Below are 21,495 nucleotides of genomic sequence, written 5' to 3' on the forward strand. Positions count from 1 at the left end.
CTGGAAGAACGATTACAAATAATATCTTAGTGGCATACGAGTGTTTCCATACAATGAAAAAGAAAAGAGCGGGAAAAGAGGGTTTATGTGCCATAAAATTGGATATGCACAAAGCATACGACCATGTGGAGTGGTCTTTTTTTAAAGCAATTCTATTGGAATTGGGATTTCAAGAGAGTTGGGTGAAATTTATTTATGCAACGGGTATCCACTATGGAATATCGTGTTTGCTTTAATGATGAAGAAACTGAGAGTTTTATACCTACTAGACGACTATGACAGGGGATCCTCTCTCTTCCTACCTATTCTTGTTATGTACTGAAGGCCTGACTGCCCTCTTGGCTCGTGCGGAGGAGAATGGCAATATAAGTGGAGTAAAGGTCGGTAGGGATGCCCCACCAATTTCAAATCTTCTCTTTGCTGGTAATTCTTTGATCCTTATGCGAGCTAATGGCATGAATGTGGAGGCTTTGAAATCAGTTCTGGATTCTCATTGTGCTACTTCGGGGCAATTGATGAGTGTAGAAAAATCAGGCATTTTTTCGGTCCCAATACAAAAGCGAAAGACAAGACTTAAATTTGCACAACTCTAAATATTATGATTGAAGCTCTCAATGACAAATATTTGGGCTTGCCAGCTAACATGGGTATGGATAAGAGTGATTGTTTTTAATTCCTGATTGATCGTATAATTGTCATGAAAATTAGTGGATGGAAAGAAAATTCTTATCTATTGGAGGGAAGGAAAGTCTCCTTAAGTTTGTTGTTCAAGCTATCCCCACCTATGCCATGTCTGTCTTTAGAAATTCCTAAAAAATTGCAAAGGAATAATTGACACAATGTCACATTTTTTGTGGGGTGACGAGGATAATCAGAAAAGAATGCATTAGATGGCTGGGTGAAAGATGTGTGTTCCAAAAGATCAAGGAGGTATGGGCTTCAAGGACTTACATTGTTTCAACATGGCTTTGTTGGTCAAACAAGCGTGGCGTCTTCTTGATAACCTGAATTCTTTATGTGCCACTATTTTTTTTTGCGAACAAATGAGATTTTTATTGCTCAACCATGGGGATTACAATCATACCGGTGTAGCAACTCAATCTCATTTGGTCCAGACCGTAGCCAAACTGCCGTACGCACATGATGATGCCCTATCCGAGTTAGCCGGTGTGCTACATTATTACATGAACGATGCACATGCACTACAGAGTACTCTCTACACTGCTTATGTAGACTCTTGATTTCACCCATTATGGCAGCCGTCGGCGATCAATCCGTCTCTAGCTGCATGATCATGTTTACTGTAACTTGCGAGTCAGTTTCAATAACAAAAGGCTTTGTGCTCCAATCATAGGCTAGGGAAATTCCTTCCATACAGGCAGCGAGTTCCGCTTCAAGCGGGCTATTGCAAGTATGTAGATGGCGACTTGATGCGAAGATGATCACTCCATCCTCATCACGCAAGATCATGCCAGCGCCTCCCATGCCCACCTCCATGGCATAAGCACCATCTACATTAAGCTTGTTCCAGCCCAATGGTGGCTTCGTCCAATGATCTGGCGGCCGTCCATCAGCAGGACTCTCGGCCAGCTCATGTTTTTGCTTCCTCCGAACTCCCATATCACATGTGACAACCATTTTTCCTTTTTCAAAGTCGCCCTCGGGATGTTGTTGGAGGCTACGCAAGGACTCGATGTAGCTGCACAAGGAGCATGTTGATGCACATACTGGCAGAGATTTCTTGTGATTTACGATCTTGTTTCTCACATGCCATATTCTCCACATAGTCATCAACAGAGGTAGGTGCTGTTGTTCGTCAATGTTAGATAGCAAGTGCAGCAGCCACTCGGCTCCTGTATTGACCACCTCTTCCATGCTTAGCATATAGACTTCCTCCTCCATTGCGCGCCACAGCTGGACCGCAAGCGGACACCTACAAAAGACATGGAATGTGTCCTCTCGGTCCATTCCACAGAGTAAACAAATATCAGTTGTTTCAAGCTTTTGGATCTTTTTATTCTCCATTGTAGCCAACGAATTCGTCGCAAGTTTCCAGGAAAAAAACCGTACCTTCGGGGGAGCAGGGCACCCCTACACTATCTTCCAAATGGCGCGGTTGCCGTCCAGTGCCCTACTCGTGGCGCACATGGAAGTGCGGGCTTTTTCCTCCAAGGCGAGACGATAGGCAGATCGCACGGTGAAGATACCGTGCTGTTCGGGCGCCCAAGCCAAGAGGTCGTTGAGGCGCCGAGGAGATGCCTTGATTTTCAGGATCTCCAAGACGTCCATCATCATAAAAATTTGCCGGAGAAGATCACGGTTCCATCTGCCATTATCATCTAGTAGCTCAGATACTCGCCGAATACTATTGTTGCGTCTGAGAGTAATAGGCCGGTAGGAAGTTGGCCTGGGTATCCAAGGATCAGGCCACACTCTAATGAGCTCGCCATTACCTATGCACCAAATCAGACCTTTTCGAAGCAACTCCAACCCATACAATATTGCATGCCATGATGACGAGGCATTACCTGCAAATAACGTATCAACAAGTGACCCATTAGGATAATACCTTGCCTTGAGCAGCATGGCGCATAGAGAGTATGGTCGTTCTATGAGTCGCCAAGCTTGTCGGGCCAGTAAGGCCTGGTTAAAGAGTCTAAAGTCATGAAATCCAAGGCCACCCCGTTGTTTGGGTTCAATTATCTTCTCCCAAGCAGTCCAGTGGGTCTTCCTCTTTCCTTGTCTTGATCCCCACAAAAAATTCCTTACAAGCCTCGTCAGGTCATCACAAACTAAGAAAGGAAGCTTGAAGACCCCATAATATAGGTTGGTAATGATTGGGCTACAGATTTAATCAAAGCTTTTTTCCCTGCTTGTGACAGAGTATCACCCCACGCCAAAATTCTCTTGGTGAGTTGCTCTTGTAGGTTTTGGAATTTTCCACGGTGCATAGGGCCTTCCGGCCTTGGTAGATACTTGCTTTCAAACTCATCGCCAGAAATCTGAAGGACATTTTTCACTTCCTCCTAAACACCTACAGGGCAACTATCTCCAAACAAAATAGAGCACTTGTGAGGGTTTATGAGTTGCCCTGTAGCATTAGCATACCCATTTATGATTCTTTTAATAGCTTCTACTTGTTCTCTTTCAGCCTTAAAAAAGAGAAGGGTGTCATATGCGAACAAAAGGTGGGATATATCTAGTGCATTCCGACAAATTTTGACTGGTTGGATCTCTTTGTTCTGCACCCCATGTCTTAGCAAAGCAGAGAGACCTGTAGAGCCAAAGCCACTATCTTGAAAGCTAAGTATTTCCCTGATGGCGACTTGATGAATGTAAGTTTAAAAAAGGATCTTCCTTTACCACGCAAAGCATTATGGTGTGAGTGGTTGAAAAATGGCTACATTTGGCAAGTTGGAAATGTATAATGTATCGACATTTCGAAAGATGCATGGATTCTGAATTGTGCAAATAGAAAAATTATTACTCCTAGAAGAGGGAACCTCCTGTCAAAAGTTTCTGATCTTATTAATCTAGACACAAATTCTTGGGGTGAAGATATAGTGAGACAAACTCTATGGTTATGGATGCTCAACGAGTCCTTGCGACTCCTCTCCCTATGCATAATAGGATGGATTTCATTGCTTGGAGTTATACAGAAAATGGGTTGTTCACTGTTCGTTCAGCTTATTTGGTGGAATGGAACCAGCAACATGGGAGGAAATTGCAAATAACAATGGTATGGGACAAACCAATGGCATCCCCATTTGGGGGTAAGATTTGGAAATTATCCTGTCCGACCAAGGTAAAAAAAATTATTTGACATATGTTACATGAAACTATCTCGTGTCGTGCTACGCTCGCCAACAGACACATAAAAGCTTCGCCCACTGATACGTCTCCAACATATCTACTTTTCCAAACACTTTTGCCCTTGTTTTGGACTCTAACTTGCATGATTTGAATGAAACTAACCCGGACTGACGCTGTTTTCAGCAGAACTGCCATGATGTTCTTTTATGTGTAGAAAACTAAAGTTCTCGGAATGACCTGAAAATCCACGGAGGCAAGTTTTGGAAAATATAAAAAATACTGGCGAAAGAATCAAGACCGGGGGGCCCACACCCTATCCATGAGGGTGGGGGGCGCGCCCACCCCCCTGGGCGCGCCCCCTGTCTCGTGGGCCCCCTGAGGCTCCACCAACCTCAACTCCAACTCCATATATTCTGTTTCGCGGAGAAAAAAATTAGAGAGAAAGTTTCATCGCGTTTTACAATACGGAGTCGCCGCCAAGCCCTAATCTCTCTCGGGAGGGCTGGTCTGGAGTACGTTCGGGGCTTCGGAGAGGGGCATTCGTCATCGTCGTCATCATCAACCATCCTCCACCACCAATTTCATGATGCTCACCGCCGTGCATGAGTAATTCCATCGTAGGCTTGCTGGGCGGTGATGGGTTGGATGAGATTTACCATGTAATCAAGTTAGTTTTGTTAGGGTTTGATCCCTAGTATCCACTATGTTCTGAGATTGATGTTGCTATGACTTTGCTATGCTTAATGCTTGTCACTAGGGCCCGAGTGCCATGATTTCAGATCTGAAGCTATTATGATTTCATGAATATATGTGTGTTCTTGATCCTATCTTGCAAGTCTATAGTCACCTATTATGTGTTATGATCCGACAGCCCCGAAGTGACAATAATCGGGATACTTCTCGGTGATGACCATAGTTTGAGGAGTTCATGTATTCACTATGTGCTAATGCTTTATTCCGGTTCTCTATTAAAAGGAGGCCTTAATATCCCTTAGTTTCCGCTAGGACCCCGCTGCCACGGGAGGGTAGGACAAAAGATGTCATGCAAGTTCTTTTCCATAAGCACGTATGACTATATACGGAATACATGCCTACATTACATTGATGAATTGGAGCTAGTTCTGTGTCACCCTATGTTATAGCTATTACATGAGGAATCGCATCTAACATAATTATCCATCATTGATCCAATGCCTACGAGCTTTTGACATCTTGTGCTTCGTTTATTTACTTTTCCGTTGCTACTATTACAATTATTACAAAACTATTATCTTTACTTTTGCCACCGTTACCATTACTATCATACTACTTTGCTACTAAATATTTTGCTGGAAATACTAAGTTATCCAGGTGAGGTTGAATTGACAACTCAACTGCTAATACTTAAGAATATTCTTTGGGTCCCCTTGTGTCGAATCAATAAATTTGGGTTGAATACTTTACCCTCGAAAGCTGTTGCGATCCCCTACACTTGTGGGTTATCAAGACTAATTTCTGGCGCCGTTACCGGGGAGCATAGCTCTATTCTTTGAGTCACTTGGGATTTATATCTTTTGATCACTATGAGGAACTTGAAAGACGAAAGAACCAAGATTTTCCCCTCAACTATGAGGGGAGGTAAGGAACTGCCATCTAGCTCTGCACTAGATTCTCCTTCTGTTTTGAGTAAGCTTGCGACACCTAAACCTACTACTGCTATGAATTCTGATATGTCGCATGTTATTGATGATGCCACTTCTGCTATGCATGATACTTATGATGAAACTACTTCTGTGCGTGATACTACTGTGCCATTAGGTGAATTTCTTGATGAACAACTTACTAGGGTTAGAGAGAATGAGATTATTGAAGATGCTATTATTGATGATGGTGATGATGAAAGTTCTCCCCCTGATTATGAATTACCTGTTGTTCCTGAGGGTTATGTTATGAATGAGGAAGCTGCTAGAGATATCTTTGCTTGCAAAGATAGATATGATCTTAAAAGTTATTAGCTAAATGGAAGCAACAATCCCTTAATGCTAGAATGAAACCTGACCCTACTTTTGCTACTTCACCTATCTGTGTTACTGATAAGGATTATGAATTCTCTATTGATCCTGAGATTATTACTTTGGTTGAATCTAATCCTTTTTATGGCCTTGAATCTGAAACTGTTGTGGCACATCTTACCAAGTTGAATGATATAGCCACCCTGTTTACTAATGATGGTAAATCTTGCTATTATTATATCCTTAAGATATTTCCGTTCTCATTAAAGGGTGATGCTAAGACTTGGTTTAATTCTCTTGCTCCTGGTTGTGTGCGTAGTCCCCAGGATATGATTTATTACTTCTCTGCTCATAAGAAACAAGCTGCCTTGCGGGAAATATATAATTTTGTGCAAACCAAAGAAGAGAGTCTCCCACAAGCTTGGGGGAGGCTTCTCCGATTACTTAATGCTTTGCCTGATCATCCTCTTAAGAAAAATGAAATACTTTATATCTTTTATAATGGACTAACCGATGCTTCCAAGGACTACTTGGATAGTTGTGCTGGTTGTGTTTTCAAGGAAAGAACAGTCGACGAAGCTGGATTACTATTGAATAATATGTTGAATAATGAAAATAATTGGACTCTTCCCGAGCCAATTCCTGAACCAATTGAGCCAACTCCTGAGCCTATTCCTAAACCCACTCTGAAGAAGAGAGGTGTTTTATTTCTCAGTCCTGAAGATATGCAAGAGACAAAGAAATCAATGAAAGAAAAAGGTATAAAAGCTGAAGATGTTAAGAATTTACCACCTATTGAAGAAATACATGGTCTTAATATACCGCCTGTTGAAGAACCACATTGTCTTGATAACCCGACACAAGTAGTAAAGGTAAATTCTCTCTATAGATATGATAAAGTTGACATTCCCTCTACTAAATTTCATAGCCCATGCTTAGATGAATTTGATGACTTTATGGCTAGACAAGAAAGTTTTAATGCTTATGTTGGTAGAGAATTAAAGAATAATGCTTTCGAGATAGGACGCTTGAGCGATTATATGGCTAGAGTTAAAGGTGAACTTAAACTCATTAGCAAATATGCTTCTATGGTTGCTACTCAAGCTGAGCAAGTTCTTAAAGCTCAAAATGATTTGCTCGATGAATTAAATAATAAACCTGACTTTGCTGTTAGAGTGGCTACTAAACTAGTAGAATGACTCTGGAACCTTTGTATCCTGAAGGCCACCCTAAGAGAATTGAGCAAGATTCTCATAGAAATAATTTAGAGGCACCTAGTTCTTCTAAAAAGAAAAAAAAGAAAAATGATAGGACTTTGCATGCTTCTAGTGAACCTGTTACTGACACACCTGAGAATCCCAATGATATTTCTATTTCTGATGCTGAAACACAATCAGGTGATGAACATGAACCTAGTGATAATGTTAATGATAATGTTCATGTTGATGCTCAACCTAGCAATACCAATGAAGTAGAGGTTGAACCTGCTGTTGATCTTGATAACCTACAATCAAAGAATCAACGTTATGATAAGAGAGATTTTGTTGCTAGGAAGCACGATAGAGAAAGAGAACCATGGGTTCAGAAACCCATGCCCTTTCCTCCTAAACCATCCAAGACAAAGGATGATGAGGATTTTGAGCGCTTTGCTGAAATGATTAGACCTATCTTCTTACGTATGCGCTTAACTGGTATGCTTAAAGTAAATCCTTATGCTAAATATACGAAGGATATCATTACAAACAGAAGAAAGATACCGGAAGCTGAAATTTCCACCATGCTTGCTAATTAGACTTTTAAGGGTGGAATACCAAAGAAACTTGGAGATACAGGGGTACCAACTATACCATGCTCCATTAAAAGAAATTATGTTAAAACTGCTTTATGTGATCTTGGAGCCGGTGTTAGTGTTATGCCTCTCTCTTTATATCATAGACTTGAATTGAATAAGTTGACACCTACTGAAATATCTTTGCAAATGGCTGATAAATCAACTGCTATACCTGTTAGTATTTGTGAGGATGTGCCTGTTGTGGTTGCAAATGTCACTATCTTAACGGACTTTGTTATTCTTGATATTCCCGAGGATGATAGTATGTTGATTATCCTTGGTAGACCCTTTTTGAATACTGCAGGGGCTGTTATTGATTGCAACAAAGGCAATTTCACTTTTCATGTTAATGGTAATGAGCATACGATACACTTTCCGAGGAAACAATCTCAAGTTCATAGCATCAATTCTATTGGAGAAGTTCCAACTATCATTATTGGAGGTTTTGAATTTCCTCTCCCTACTGTCAAGAAAAAGTATTATTCTTATTGTTGGGGATGTTCATATCCCCGTTGAGGTAACTTAGTATTATTTGAAATTTCTCCGGTTCCGTGTTATTCGGAATGAGTTTGTTAACAAGACTTGATCAACCTTGTTAGTGGATTCATTTTGATGACAATGAGATGGATGAAACTAGAAGGCAGAACCTTCGGTACCCTCTTTTTACTTTATGTTATTTAGAATAAATAAAGCAAAAATAGTATTATCTATTTGTTTTCTGAATTATCCGTGCAATAAAAAAATATCCCAAAAATAGAAGTGCTCCAAATGCCCTGCAAATTTAGTATGTTTTTATGGGATATCTGAGGATTTTAGGCACTGAAAACACTACAGGAAGGGCAAGCACCAGACCACGAGAGTGGAGGGCGCGCCCACACCCCTGGGCGCGCCCCCTATCTCGTGGGCCCCTAGTGGCCCCCCTCCACTTATGCCAGTGCTACGTCTTAAGCTTGCGTTGGTTTTCCTTGAAGAGGAAAGGGTGATGCAACAATAGTAGCGTAAGTATTTCCCTCAGTTTTTGAGAACCAAGGTATCAATCTAGTAAGAGGCTCCTCAGAAGTCCCATGCACCTACACAAACAAACAAAGAACTCGCAACCAACGCAATAAAGGGGTTGTTAATCCCTTCACGGTCACTTGCGAAAGTGAGATCTGGTAGAGATAGTATGATAAGATAAATATTTTTTTTGGTATTTTATAATATAGATGCAAAAAGTAAAGATGCAAATAAAAGTAGATTGAAAGCATATATGATAAAAGATAGACCCCGGGGCCATAGGTTTCACTAGTGGCTTCTCTCAAGATAGCATAAGTATTACGGTGGGTGAACAAATTACTGTTGAGCAATTGATAGAAAAGCGAATAATTATGAGATTATCTAGGCATGATCATGTATATAGGCACCATGTCTGTGACAAGTAGACCGACTCCTGCCTGCATCTACTACTATTACTCCACACATCGACCGCTATCCAGCATGCATCTAGAGTATTAAGTTCATAAGAACAGAGTAACGCATTAAGAAAGATGACATGATGTAGAGGGATAAACTCAAGCAATATGATATAAACCCCATCTTTTTATCCTCGATGCCAACAATACAATACGTGCCTTGCAACCCTTTCTATCACTGGGTAAGGACACCACAAGATTGAACCCAAAGCTAAGCACTTCTCCCATGGCAAGAAAGATCAATCTAGTAGGCCAAACCAAACTGATAATTCAAAGAGACTTGCAAAGATAACTCAATCATACATAAAAGAATTCAGAGGAGATTCAAATATTTCTCATAGATAAACTTGATCATAAACCCACAATTCATCGGATCTCGACAAACACACCACAAAAAGAGTTTACATCAAATAGATCTCCACAAGAGAGGGGGAGAACATGGTATTGAGATCTCATTTTATATTTTCCCCTTTTTTCTTTTTTTTCTTTTTTTTCTCTTTTGGCCTTTCCTTTTTCCTTTTTGGCCTTTCTCTTTTTTTTCTTTTTTTTTCTTTTGTAAAGTCCGAAGTCTCATCCCGACTTGTGGGGGAATCATAGTCTCCATCATCCTTTCCTCACTGGGACAATACTCTAATAATGAAGATCATCACACTTTAATTCATTTACAACTCAAGACTAGACCAAAATATGACTTTATATGAATGCCTCCGGCGGTGTACCTGGATATGCAATGAATCAAGAGTGACATGTATGAAAATTATGAAAGTGGCCTTGCCACAAATACGATGTCAACTACATGATCATGCAAAGAGCAATATGACAATGATGATGTGTGCCATATAAACGGAACGATGGGAAGTTGCATGGCAATATATCTCGGAATGGCTATGGAAATGCCATAATAGGTAGGTATGGTGGCTGTTTTGACGAAGGTATATGGTGGGTGTATGGTACCGGTGAAAGTTGCGTGGCACAAGAGAGGCTAGCAATGGTTGAAGGGTGAGAGTGCGTATAATCCATGGACTCAAAATTATTCAAAAGAACTCATATACTTATTGCAAAGATCTACAAGTCATAAAAAACAAAGTATTATGCTCATGCTCCTAGGGGGATATATTGGTAGAAAAGACCATCGCTCGTCCCTGACCACCACTCATAAGGAAGACAATCAATAAATAAATTTGTGCTCCAACTTCATCACAAAGCGGTTCACCATACGTGCATGCTACGGGAATCACAAACTTCAACACAAGCATGATTTAAATTCATAATCACCCAACTAGCATGACTTTAATATCACTACCTCCATATCTCAAAACAATTATCAAGTATCAAATTGATTATAGCATCCAATTCACTTCCTATGATAGTTTTTATTATACCCAACTTGGATGCCTACCATTCTATGACCAATTTTATAACCATAGCAAATGCCATGCTGTTCTAAAAGACTCTCAAAATAATGTAAGTGAAGCATGATAGACTAGCAATTTCTACAAAATGAAGCCACCGTCATGCTCTAAAAGATATAAGTGAAGCACTAGAGCAAAAACTATCAAGCTCAAAAGATATAAGTGAAGCACATAGAGTATTCTAGCAAATTCAATCAAGTGGGCTTCTCCCAAAAGGTGTGTAAAGCAAGGATTATTGTGTAACTAAAAAGCAAAGACTAATATAATACACGACGCTCCAAGCAAAACACATATCATGTGGCGAATAAAAATATAGCTCCAAGTAAAGTTACCAATGAACGAAGACCAAAGAGGGGATGCCTTCCTGGGGCATCCCCAAGCTTAGGCTTTTGGCTATCCTTGAATATCTTGGGGTGCCTTGGGCATCCCCAAGCTTAGGCTTTTGCCACTCCTTGTTCCATAGTCCATCAAAGCTTTACCCAAAACTTGAAAACTTCACAACACAAAACTCAACAGGAAATCTTATAAGCTCCGTTAGTGAAAGAAAACAAAACCACCACATAAGGTACTGTAATGAACTCATTCTTTATTTATTTTGGTGTTAAACCTACTGTATTCCAAGTTCTCTATGGTTCATACCACTTAATACTAGCCATAGATGCATCAAAATAAGTAAACAAGACACGAAAAACATAATCTATCAAAAACAGAATAGTCTGTAGCAATCTGTAACTAACGCAAACTTCTGGGACTCTAAAAATCCTACCAAAAATAGGAAGTCCTGGACAATTTGTTTACTGATCAGCAGCAAAAATAATCAACGCAAAAGCACGTTTCTGTGATTTAACAAAACTAATTTCATGCGCGCAAAGTTTCTATTTTTCAGCAGAATCAAATTAACTATCATCATAGGTTATCCTATAGGTTCTACTTGGCACAAACACTAATTAAAACATAAAAACACATCTAAACAGAAGGTAGATGCAAAAAATTATTACTAAATAGAAGCAAAAACAAAAAACACAAATAAAATTGGGTTGCCTCCCAACTAGCGCTATCGTTTAACGCCCCTAGCTAGGTATAAAAGCGAAGATAGATCTAAGTAGTGCCATAATAATAAGATAGATCTTGAAAACTCATCTCATATTCTCTACGTTCGGCAACAAGTTTTCTTTGAGGCAAGCGAAAGTAATCAAAAGGTCTAAATTTGGTGGGACAAAAGTCCCCAAGATCAATCATGGGAGGAACGGGTTCCGCCTTTGGCCCTTCATAATGAACAACCAATTCATCACTATAAGCATTCTTTTGGCAAAATCTCGTGAGCCTATACTCAAGAGAGTATCCTGGCTCATTATTTCGAAGAGCAAAATCATCATTAAGTTCGGAAATTCTATCAACCAAGACATTGGTAGGAACCTTTTTTCTAAGGTTTTCATTGAAAGCAACATAGTCTGAAGATTGAAAACGCCTAATTTCCTCTTGATCAAAGAGGACCGCCTCTATGGGAGGACGACTGGCGTCCACCCTATAGTGCGCAAAGATTTCCTTGGCCTCTCTTATTATAAATCTAAACTCATGAGCCAAAAAGATAGTAACAACGCGCTTAACAGAAGAATGCTCAATATTGGAAAATTCTAGGAAAATTCTTTGTATGAAAGGATTCATATGCATAAATTGTCTTTCAAGTTCAACTACAAGCATAGCGATAGCATCCACAATACTACTAGTTCTATGAAGAATAGAACCACCCACGGAAGGTAAAGCACCGGCACAAGTAAAGAAATCTTGAATAACACCTTTTTCAATAATGTTACCACTACCGATTCGAAACTTTTTAGTATGCAAGATAGGGGGTTCTTCAGCCGGAGCCTCAGAATTTTCCATGTTATTATTGTCCATATCGACGATAATTTCCCCAATTTCAGACATAGTGGAAAACAAAAACAAGGAGGAAGAAAGCAAGCGAAAGAGAGAGAGAGAGATTGGGAAAGAGAGGGCAAATAAAACGGCAAGGGTGAAGTGGGGGAGAGGAAAATGAGAGGCAAATGGCAAATAATGTAAATGCGAGGGAGATGAGTTTGTGATGGGTACTTGGTATGCCTTGACTTGAGTGAATACCTCCTCGGCGACGGCGCCAGAAATCCTTCTTGCTACGTCTTGAGCTAGCGTTGGTTTTCCTTGAAGAGGAAAGGGTGATGCAGCAATAGTAGCGTAAGTATTTCCCTCAGTTTTTGAGAACCAAGGTATCAATCCAGTAGGAGGCTCCTCAGAAGTCCCACACACCTACACAAACGAACAAAGAACTCCCAACCAACACAATAAAGGGCTTGTCAATCCCTTCACGGCCACTTGCGAAAGTGAGATCTCATAGAGATAGTATGATAAGATAAATATATTTTTGGTATTTTATAATATAGATGCAAAAAGTAAAGATGCAAATAAAAGTAGATTGAAAGCTTATATGATAAAAGATAGACCCGGGGGCCATAGGTTTCACTAGTGGCTTCTCTCAAGATAGCATAAGTATTATGGTGGGTGAACAAATTACTGTCGAGCAATTGATAGAAAAGCGAATAATTATGAGATTATCTAGGCATGATCATGTATATAGGCATCACGTCCGTGACAAGTAGACCGACTCCTGCCTGCATCTACTACTATTACTCCACACATCGACCGCTATCCAACATGCATCTAGAGTATTAAGTTCATAAGAACAGAGTAACGCATTAAGAAAGATGACATGATGTAGAGGGATAAACTCAAGCAATATGATATAAACCCCATCTTTTTATCCTCGATGGCAATAATACAATACGTGCCCTGCAACCCTTTCTGTCACTGGGTAAGGACACCGCAAGATTGAACCCAAAGCTAAGCACTTCTTCCATGGCAAGAAAGATCAATCTAGTAGGCCAAACCAAACTGATAATTCGAAGAGACTTGCAAAGATAACTCAATCATACATAAAAGAATTCAGAGGAAATTCAAATATTTCTCATAGATAAACTTGATCATAAACCCACAATTCATCGGATCTCGACAAACACATCGCAAAAAGAGTTTACATCAAATAGATCTCCACAAGAGAGGGGGAGAACATGGAATTGAGATCCAAAAAGAGAGAAGAAGCCATGTAGCTAATAACTATGGACCCGAAGGTCTATGGTAAACTACTCACAACTCATCGGAAGGGCTATGATGTTGATGTAGAAGCCCCCCGTGGTCGATTCCCCCTCCGGCGGAGCGCCGACGAAGGCTCCAAGATGGGATCTCACGGATACAGAAGGTTACGACGGTGGAAATTGTTTTTCGTTGGCTCCCTAGATGTTTTTGGGGTACGTAGGTATACATAGGAGGAATAAGTACGTCGATGGCCGCTCGTGGGGCCTAGGAGACAGGGGCGCGCCCAGGAGGGGTGGGCGCACCCTCCTATCTCCTGATCGCCTTGTTTTCTTCTTGACTTGCACTCCAAGTTTTCCGGATCACGTTCATTCCAAAAATCACGCTCCCGAACATTCCGTTTGGACTCCATTTGATATTCCTTTTCTTTGATATACTGAAATAGGCAAAAAAAAACAGCAATACGGCTGGGCCTCCGGTTAGTAGGTTAGTCCCAAAAATGATATAAATATGTAAAATAAAGCCCATAAATATCCAAAAGGGGTAATATAATAGCATGGAACAATAAAAAATTATAGATACATTGGAGACGTATCAGCCAGCACCCACATACTTCATCTTCTTCCCAAAAAAATCCCCATCCAGCTCAAGCACGAGTTCTAGCTCATTTTGCTGTGATTTTCGATCTCCTTGCTCAAAGCTCCATTCACAAAACTGCTTTGGGAGATTGTTGCTTGGTTTGTGACTCCTCCATTGGTCCAATTAGTTTTTGTTCTAGTGCTTTATTCATTGCAAATTTTTACTACATAGGTGACCATGTTCTTGAGCTTGCATGTTAAATTTATGAGGTCCCAAGTAATTCTAATGCATGATATAGGCTCTAGGCACGTGTAGGAGTAGTTGCTATCAATTTGTTTAGTTTATTCACTTTTATTTTGAAGTTACTAAAATTTCAGAAATTTTCAAAAAATGTTAAGGAGATTTTTAAGGGGCTCTTCTAGCCAAGGCTCCCAGGAAAAACAAGCTAAAGAGAAGGAAAAGGCCAAATATAATCTTCCTCGTATGGTGGAAGTACAGCCGTGTGAATGGCCCTGTGACAATTTCTTGAGAGAAGCTGGAATTTATGAAGATTTTTATTCTTTAATCGAGAATGCAGGCCTCACCGATTTCCTCCACGACCGGATCGATCAGTATCTCTTACTCACCAATACTTTTGTGCAAAACTTTTATTATTATCCTAAGAAGTCACCGCCTTCAGTATCATTTCATTTATATGATGAATTTAGGAAAATGTCTTTACGTAATTTTTGTGCAGTATGTAGGATACCCTTTGAGGGAAAATTAGAGGAACCACATCGTAGAGATGTGGATGGCTTTGTTAACACTATCACTGTAGGGGATCCAAAGAAGGGTTCCGATGCGAGAATCTCTAGCATACACTTTCCTGTTTTACGCTACTTTGCCATATTTGCTAGTAGATGCTTGATTGGTCGTGGAAATAATGGAAACTTCAATGTTCCTGATATTATTATTCTTCACCATGCCTTGTTTGGAGATAATAGTTTTAGTATGGGTGCCGTCATTGCTAAACGGCTAAGCCTGAATCGTACAAAAGGACCCATCTTTGGAGGTATCTATGCTGCACGTCTTGCTAGACATTTTGAGATACCTATTAGGCACCATGAGAAAGAGGGGACAAAATTGCCTCCTTACATTTTAGATTACAAGAGCATGGTAGCACATGAGTTCATTGTTGACAACGAAGATAAGATGCTCTTGTATAACCTGAGATTTAATAAGAAACACAATGAGACTATTATTTTGCCTGCGCCTATGTTGTTTGATTTGATTGTAGATAATTTTCTTGTCACGCCGGAAGCGGTGTACACTCATCGAGGCCAAGCGTCCACTACAGAGCCTGAACATGAGCCGGAACCTTCACTGGACCCTTATCGTGCACCATCCTACCAGTGGGATCCGAAGGAGATGGCCAGCTAGTGGTATCCTGATTACACCCCTCAGTACATCGGGGAGAGTAGCCACGGTCTGTGGCAATAGACCAACTTAGGCAAAAGCCTAAGCTTGGGGGAGTATGTATTTCTCACCGACTTTACATTCATGTTCACACACCATTCTAGTCGTCGGTGCTCATACTCTTTCATTGTATTATCCATGCTGTTTAATTTTATTTTTCTAGCTTTCTTCTTGTGAGTTTGATAAACCTTAAGAAAAACCAAAAAAATAGTTAGTTTAAATTCCATGCTTGTAGTAGAAATTAAAATGAAAACCCAAAAAGATTTCTCGTTCTTCTTCTTCTTTGTTGGGAGCTTTCCCGTGTAAGTAGTTTTATTTTATTTTGTTTCCTTTGGGGGCCGAGAGTAGAAGACCATACTGAAAATGTTTAGTGGCTCTTATATGATGATTGTTTATTTAACTTAGAGTCCATATTACTTTGTCTTCTCTCTTGAGTTGAATGCTTGCAGATTCCAGCTTAGTCCAATGCACGTGCACTATTATTATTATATACATCGTTCGGTCATGCAAGTGAAAGGCAATAATGATGATATATGATGGACTGATTGAGATGGGAGAAACTGGTATGAACTTGACCTCTCTTGTTTTTGTAAATATGATGATTCATCGTTCCTGATTCAGCTTATTATGAAGTAAACATATTTGCAATGACATTTAGAGATTATAGTTGCTTGTGCCATGCTTGATTAGCTATGAGTTATAATGGTTTACCTTGCATGCCAACATGCTATTAGAATGATTATGATGTGGTATGATGGGATGGTATCCTCCTTTGAATAAATTGAGTGACTCGACTTGGCACATGTTCACGCATGTAGTTGAAACAAATCAACATAGCCTTCACGATATTTATGTTCATGGTGGATTATATCCTACTCATGTTTGTATTCAGTGTGAATTAATTTTAATGCATGCTTATGAGTGTTGTCGCTCTCTCAGTTGGTCGCTTCCCAGTCTTTTGCTAGCCTTCACCTGTACTAAGCGGGAATACTGCTTGTGCATCCAAACTCCTTAAACCCCAAAGTTGTTCCATATGAGTCCACCATACCTTCCTATATGCGGTATTTACCTGCCATTCCAAGTAAATTTGTATGTGCCAAACTCTAAACCTTCAAATGAAATTCTGTTTTGTATGCTCGAGCAGCTCCTGTTTTGACTAGGGCTGCCTATATCTTCCATGCTAGGTGGGTTATTCTCAAGAGGAGTGGACTCACTCCTCATTCATGAGAAAGGGCCGGTAACCGGGATGCCCAGTCCCATGATCCAAAAAGATCAAAGCAAATCAATATAATTAAACAAAACTCCCCCAGGGTTGTTGTTAGTTGGAGGCACTCGTTGTTTCGAGCAAGCCATGGATTGATGCTTGTTGGTGGTGGGGGAGTATAAACTTTTACCATTCTGTTTGGGAACTGCCTATAATGCATGTAGTATGGAAGATACATCCATCTCATAGTTGTTGCATTGACAGTGAAAGTATGCCGCTCAAAATGTTATTTAACCTCTATTTTAAAATCGAGCTCTGGCACCTCTACAAATCCCTGCTTCCCTCTCTGAAGGGCCTATCTATTTACTTTTATGTTGAGTCATCATCCCTCTTATTAAAAAGCACCCGCTGGAGAGCACATTGTCATTTGCATTCATTATTATTGATCTATATTGGGTATGACTTGACTGGATCTCTTCTACCATGAATTACAATGTTTAGTCAGTCCTTGATCTTTAAAGGTGCTCTGCATTTATGTTTTGCGGTCTCAGAAAGGGCTAGCGAGATACCATTTTGTTATATCATATTATGATTGTTTTGAGAAAGTGTTGTCATCCGAGTTTTATTATTATGGCTCTCTAGCTGATTATGCCATTGATATGAGTAATTGTGAGACCAAGGTGTTATTGTGAGTATGGTTAGTTCATAATATTTGCTGAAACCTTAATGCTGGCTTTGCATGTTTACAACAACAAGAGCAAACAGAGTTTGTAAAAGATTTTCTTTATCACTTTCAGTTTATCAAATGAATTGCTTGAGGACAAGCAAAGGTTTAAGCTTGTGGGAGTTGATACGTCTCCAACGTATCTACTTTTCCAAGCACTTTTGCCCTTGTTTTGGACTCTAACTTGCATGATTTGAATGAAACTAACCCGGACTGATGTTGTTTTCAGCAGAACTGCCATGATGTTGTTTTATGTGTAGAAAACAAAAGTTCTCGGAATGACCTGAAAATCCACGGAGGCAAGTTTTGGAAAATATAAAAAATACTGGCGAAAGAATCAAGACCAGGGGGCCCACACCCTGTCCATGAGGGTGGGGGGCGCGCCCACCCCCATGGGCGCACCCCCCCTGTCTCGTGGGCCCCTTGAGGCTCCACCGACCTCAACTCCAACTCCATATATTCCGTTTCACGGAAAAAAATTAGAGAGAAAGTTTCATCGCGTTTTACGATACGGAGCCGCCGCCAAGTCCTAATCTCTCTCGGGAGGGCTGATCTGGAGTCCGTTCGGGGCTCCGGAGAGGGGGATTCGTCGCCGTCGTCATCATCAACCATCCTCCACCACCAATTTCATGATGCTCACCGCCGTGCGTGAGTAATTCCATCGTAGGCTTGCTGGACGGTGATGGGTTGGATGAGATTTACCATGTAATCAAGTTAGTTTTGTTAGGGTTTGATCCCTAGTATCCACTATGTTCTGAGATTGATGTTGCTATGACTTTGCTATGCTTAATGCTTGTCACTAGGGCCCGAGTGCCATGATTTCAGATCTGAACCTATTATGATTTCATGAATATATGTGTGTTCTTGATCCTATCTTGCAAGTCTATAGTCATCTATTATGTGTTATGATCCGACAACCCCGAAGTGACAATAATTGGGATACTTCTCGGTGATGACCATAGTTTGAGGAGTTCATGTATTCACTATGTGCTAATGCTTTGTTCCGATTCTCTATTAAAAGGAGGCCTTAATATCCCTTAGTTTCCGCTAGGACCCCGCTGCCACAGGAGGGTAGGACAAAAGATGTCATGCAAGTTCTTTTCCATAAGCACGTATGACTATATACGGAATACATGCCTACATTACATTGATGAATTGGAGCTAGTTCTGTGTCACCCTATGTTATAGCTATTACATGAGGAATCACATCCAACAAAATTATCCATCATTGATCCAATGCCTACGAGCTTTTGACATCTTGTGCTTCGCTTATTTACTTTTCCGTTGCAACTGTTACAATTATTGCAAAACTATTATCTTTACTTTTGCCACCATTACCATTACTATCATACTACTTTGCTACTAAATATTTTGCTGCAGATACTAAGTTATCCAGGTGTGGTTGAATTGACAACTCAACTGCTAATACTTAAGAATATTCTTTGGCTCCCCTTGTGTCGAATCAATAAATTTGGGTTGAATACTTTACCCTCGAAAGCTGGTGCGATCCCCTACACTTGTGGGTTATCACCCACATGCCCATCCTGCTCTAATGGGCCGGAAGATACAAAACACCTGTTGTTTCTTTGTCAAAAAACAAAGGATGTTTGGAACAAGTTGGTATTGCGTGAGATGATTAACAAAGCTTGTGCTATTTGATTGTGCGGGTGAGGCAGTTTTGAAGTTCTTGCTCCTTATGCCGGACCAAGAATTATCTATTTTGGGTATTCAAAATGTTCGTGAGTTTATTGCCATAACTGCTTGATACTTATGGCAGGATCGACGTAAGTTGGTTCATGAGGGAAAGTCTTAGGATGCAAACCAAACTTCAATGGGGGCTCGTTCTATAACGGTAAATTTTGTGAATGCTCACTCACCTAATGCTTATAGCAAAAAAGAAGGGTGGAGTAAACCTCCAATGGGTTTTGTTAAGTTAAATGTGGATGTGTCTTTTGATCAGGATTTTTCTTAGGGGCACAATGAGTGTTGTACTTAGAGATGACAAGGGAAATTTCATTATTGGTGGAAACTGAAAGATTGATTGGTGCACTGATGTTCTGACATCAGAAGCTTTGGCTTGTCTCTCGCACAAAGATTGGGTTGCAATTGGCTTGTTATTAACTCTGATAATACTGAGGTCATTGATACAATGAAGAATGGATGATGGTCTGCGGGAGCGGCAACAACAATTTTTGAGGATTGTTATTTTTTGGCTTGTGATTTTTCTCTCACTAGTTTTGAACATTGTAATAGAAAAGCGAATAAGGTTGCCCATGAACTTTCTAGATGCTACGTCTTGAGCTTGCGTTGGTTTTCCTTGAAGAGGAAAGGGTGATGCAGCGATAGTAGCGTAAGTATTTCCCTCAGTTTTTGAGAACCAAGGTATCAATCCATTAGGAGGCTCCTCAAAAGTCCCACGCGCCTACACAAACAAACCAAGAACTCACAACCAACACAATAAAGGGGTTGTCAATCCCGTCACGGCCACTTGCGAAAGTGAGATCTGATAGAGATAGTATGATACGATAAATATACTTTTGGTATTTTATAATATAGATGCAAAAAGTAAAGATGCAAATAAAAGTAGATTGAAAGCAAATATGATAAAGGATAGACCCGGGGCCATAGGTTTCACTAGAGGCTTCTCTCAAGATAGCATAAGTATTACGGTGGGTGAACAAATTACTGTCGAGCAATTGATAGAAAAGCGAATAATTATGAGATTATCTAGGCATGATCATTTATATAGGCATCACGTCGACAACAAGTAGACCGACTCTTGCTTGCATCTACTACTATTACTCCACACATCGACCGACTCCTGCCTGCATCTAGAGTATTAAGTTCATAAAGAACAGAGTAACGCATTAAGCAAGATCACATGATGTAGAGGGATAAACTCATGCAATATGATATAAACCCCATCTTTTAATCCTCGATGGAAACAATACAATACGTGCCTTGCAACCCTTTCTATCACTAGGTAAGGACACCGCAAGATTGAACCCAAAGCTAAGCACTTCTCCCATGGCAAGAAAGATCAATCTAGTAGGCCAAACCAAACTGATAATTCGAAGAGGCTTGCAAATATAAATCAATCATACATAAAAGAATTCAGAGGAGATTCAAATATTTCTCCTAGATAAACTTGATCATAAACCCACAATTCATCGGATCTCGACAAACACACCACAAAAAGAGTTTACATCAAATAGATCTCCACAAGAGAGGGGGAGAACATTGTATTGAGATCCAAAAAGAGAGAAGAAGCCATCTAGCTAACAACTATGGACCAGAAGGTCTCTGGTAAACTACTCACAACTCATCAGAGGGGCTATGGTGTTGATGTAGAAGCCCTCCATGGTTGATTCCCCCTCCGGTGGAGCGCCGGCGAAGGCTCCAAGATGGGATCTCGCGGATACAGAAGGTTGCGGTGGTGGAAATTGTGTTTCGTTGGCTCCCTAGATGTTTTCGGGGTACGTAGGCTTATATGGGAGTAAGAAGTACGTCAGTGGCCGCCCGAGGGGCCCACGAGACAGGGGGCGCGCCCTATAGGGGTGGGAGCATCCTACCCTCTCGTGGCCGACTCGGCTGCTTCTTGACTTGCACTTCAAGTCCTCTGGATCACATTCGTTCCAAAAATCACGCTCCCAAAGGTTTCTTTCCGTTTGGACTCCGTTTGATATTCCTTTTCTTCGAAATACTGAAATAGGCAAAAAAACAGCAATACGGGCTGGGCCTTCGGTTAGTAGGTTAGTCCCAAAAATGATATAAATGTGTAAAATAAAGCCCATAAACGTCCAAAAGGGGTAATATAATAGCATGGAACAATCAAAATTATAGATACGTTGGAGACGTATCAAGCATCCCCAAGCTTAATTCTTGCTCGTCCTCTAGTAGGTAAATGATAAA

The sequence above is a fragment of the Triticum aestivum genome, chromosome 5B (genome assembly GCF_018294505.1).
Source record: "Triticum aestivum cultivar Chinese Spring chromosome 5B, IWGSC CS RefSeq v2.1, whole genome shotgun sequence".
In the NCBI taxonomy this organism is placed as follows: Eukaryota; Viridiplantae; Streptophyta; class Magnoliopsida; order Poales; family Poaceae; genus Triticum; species Triticum aestivum.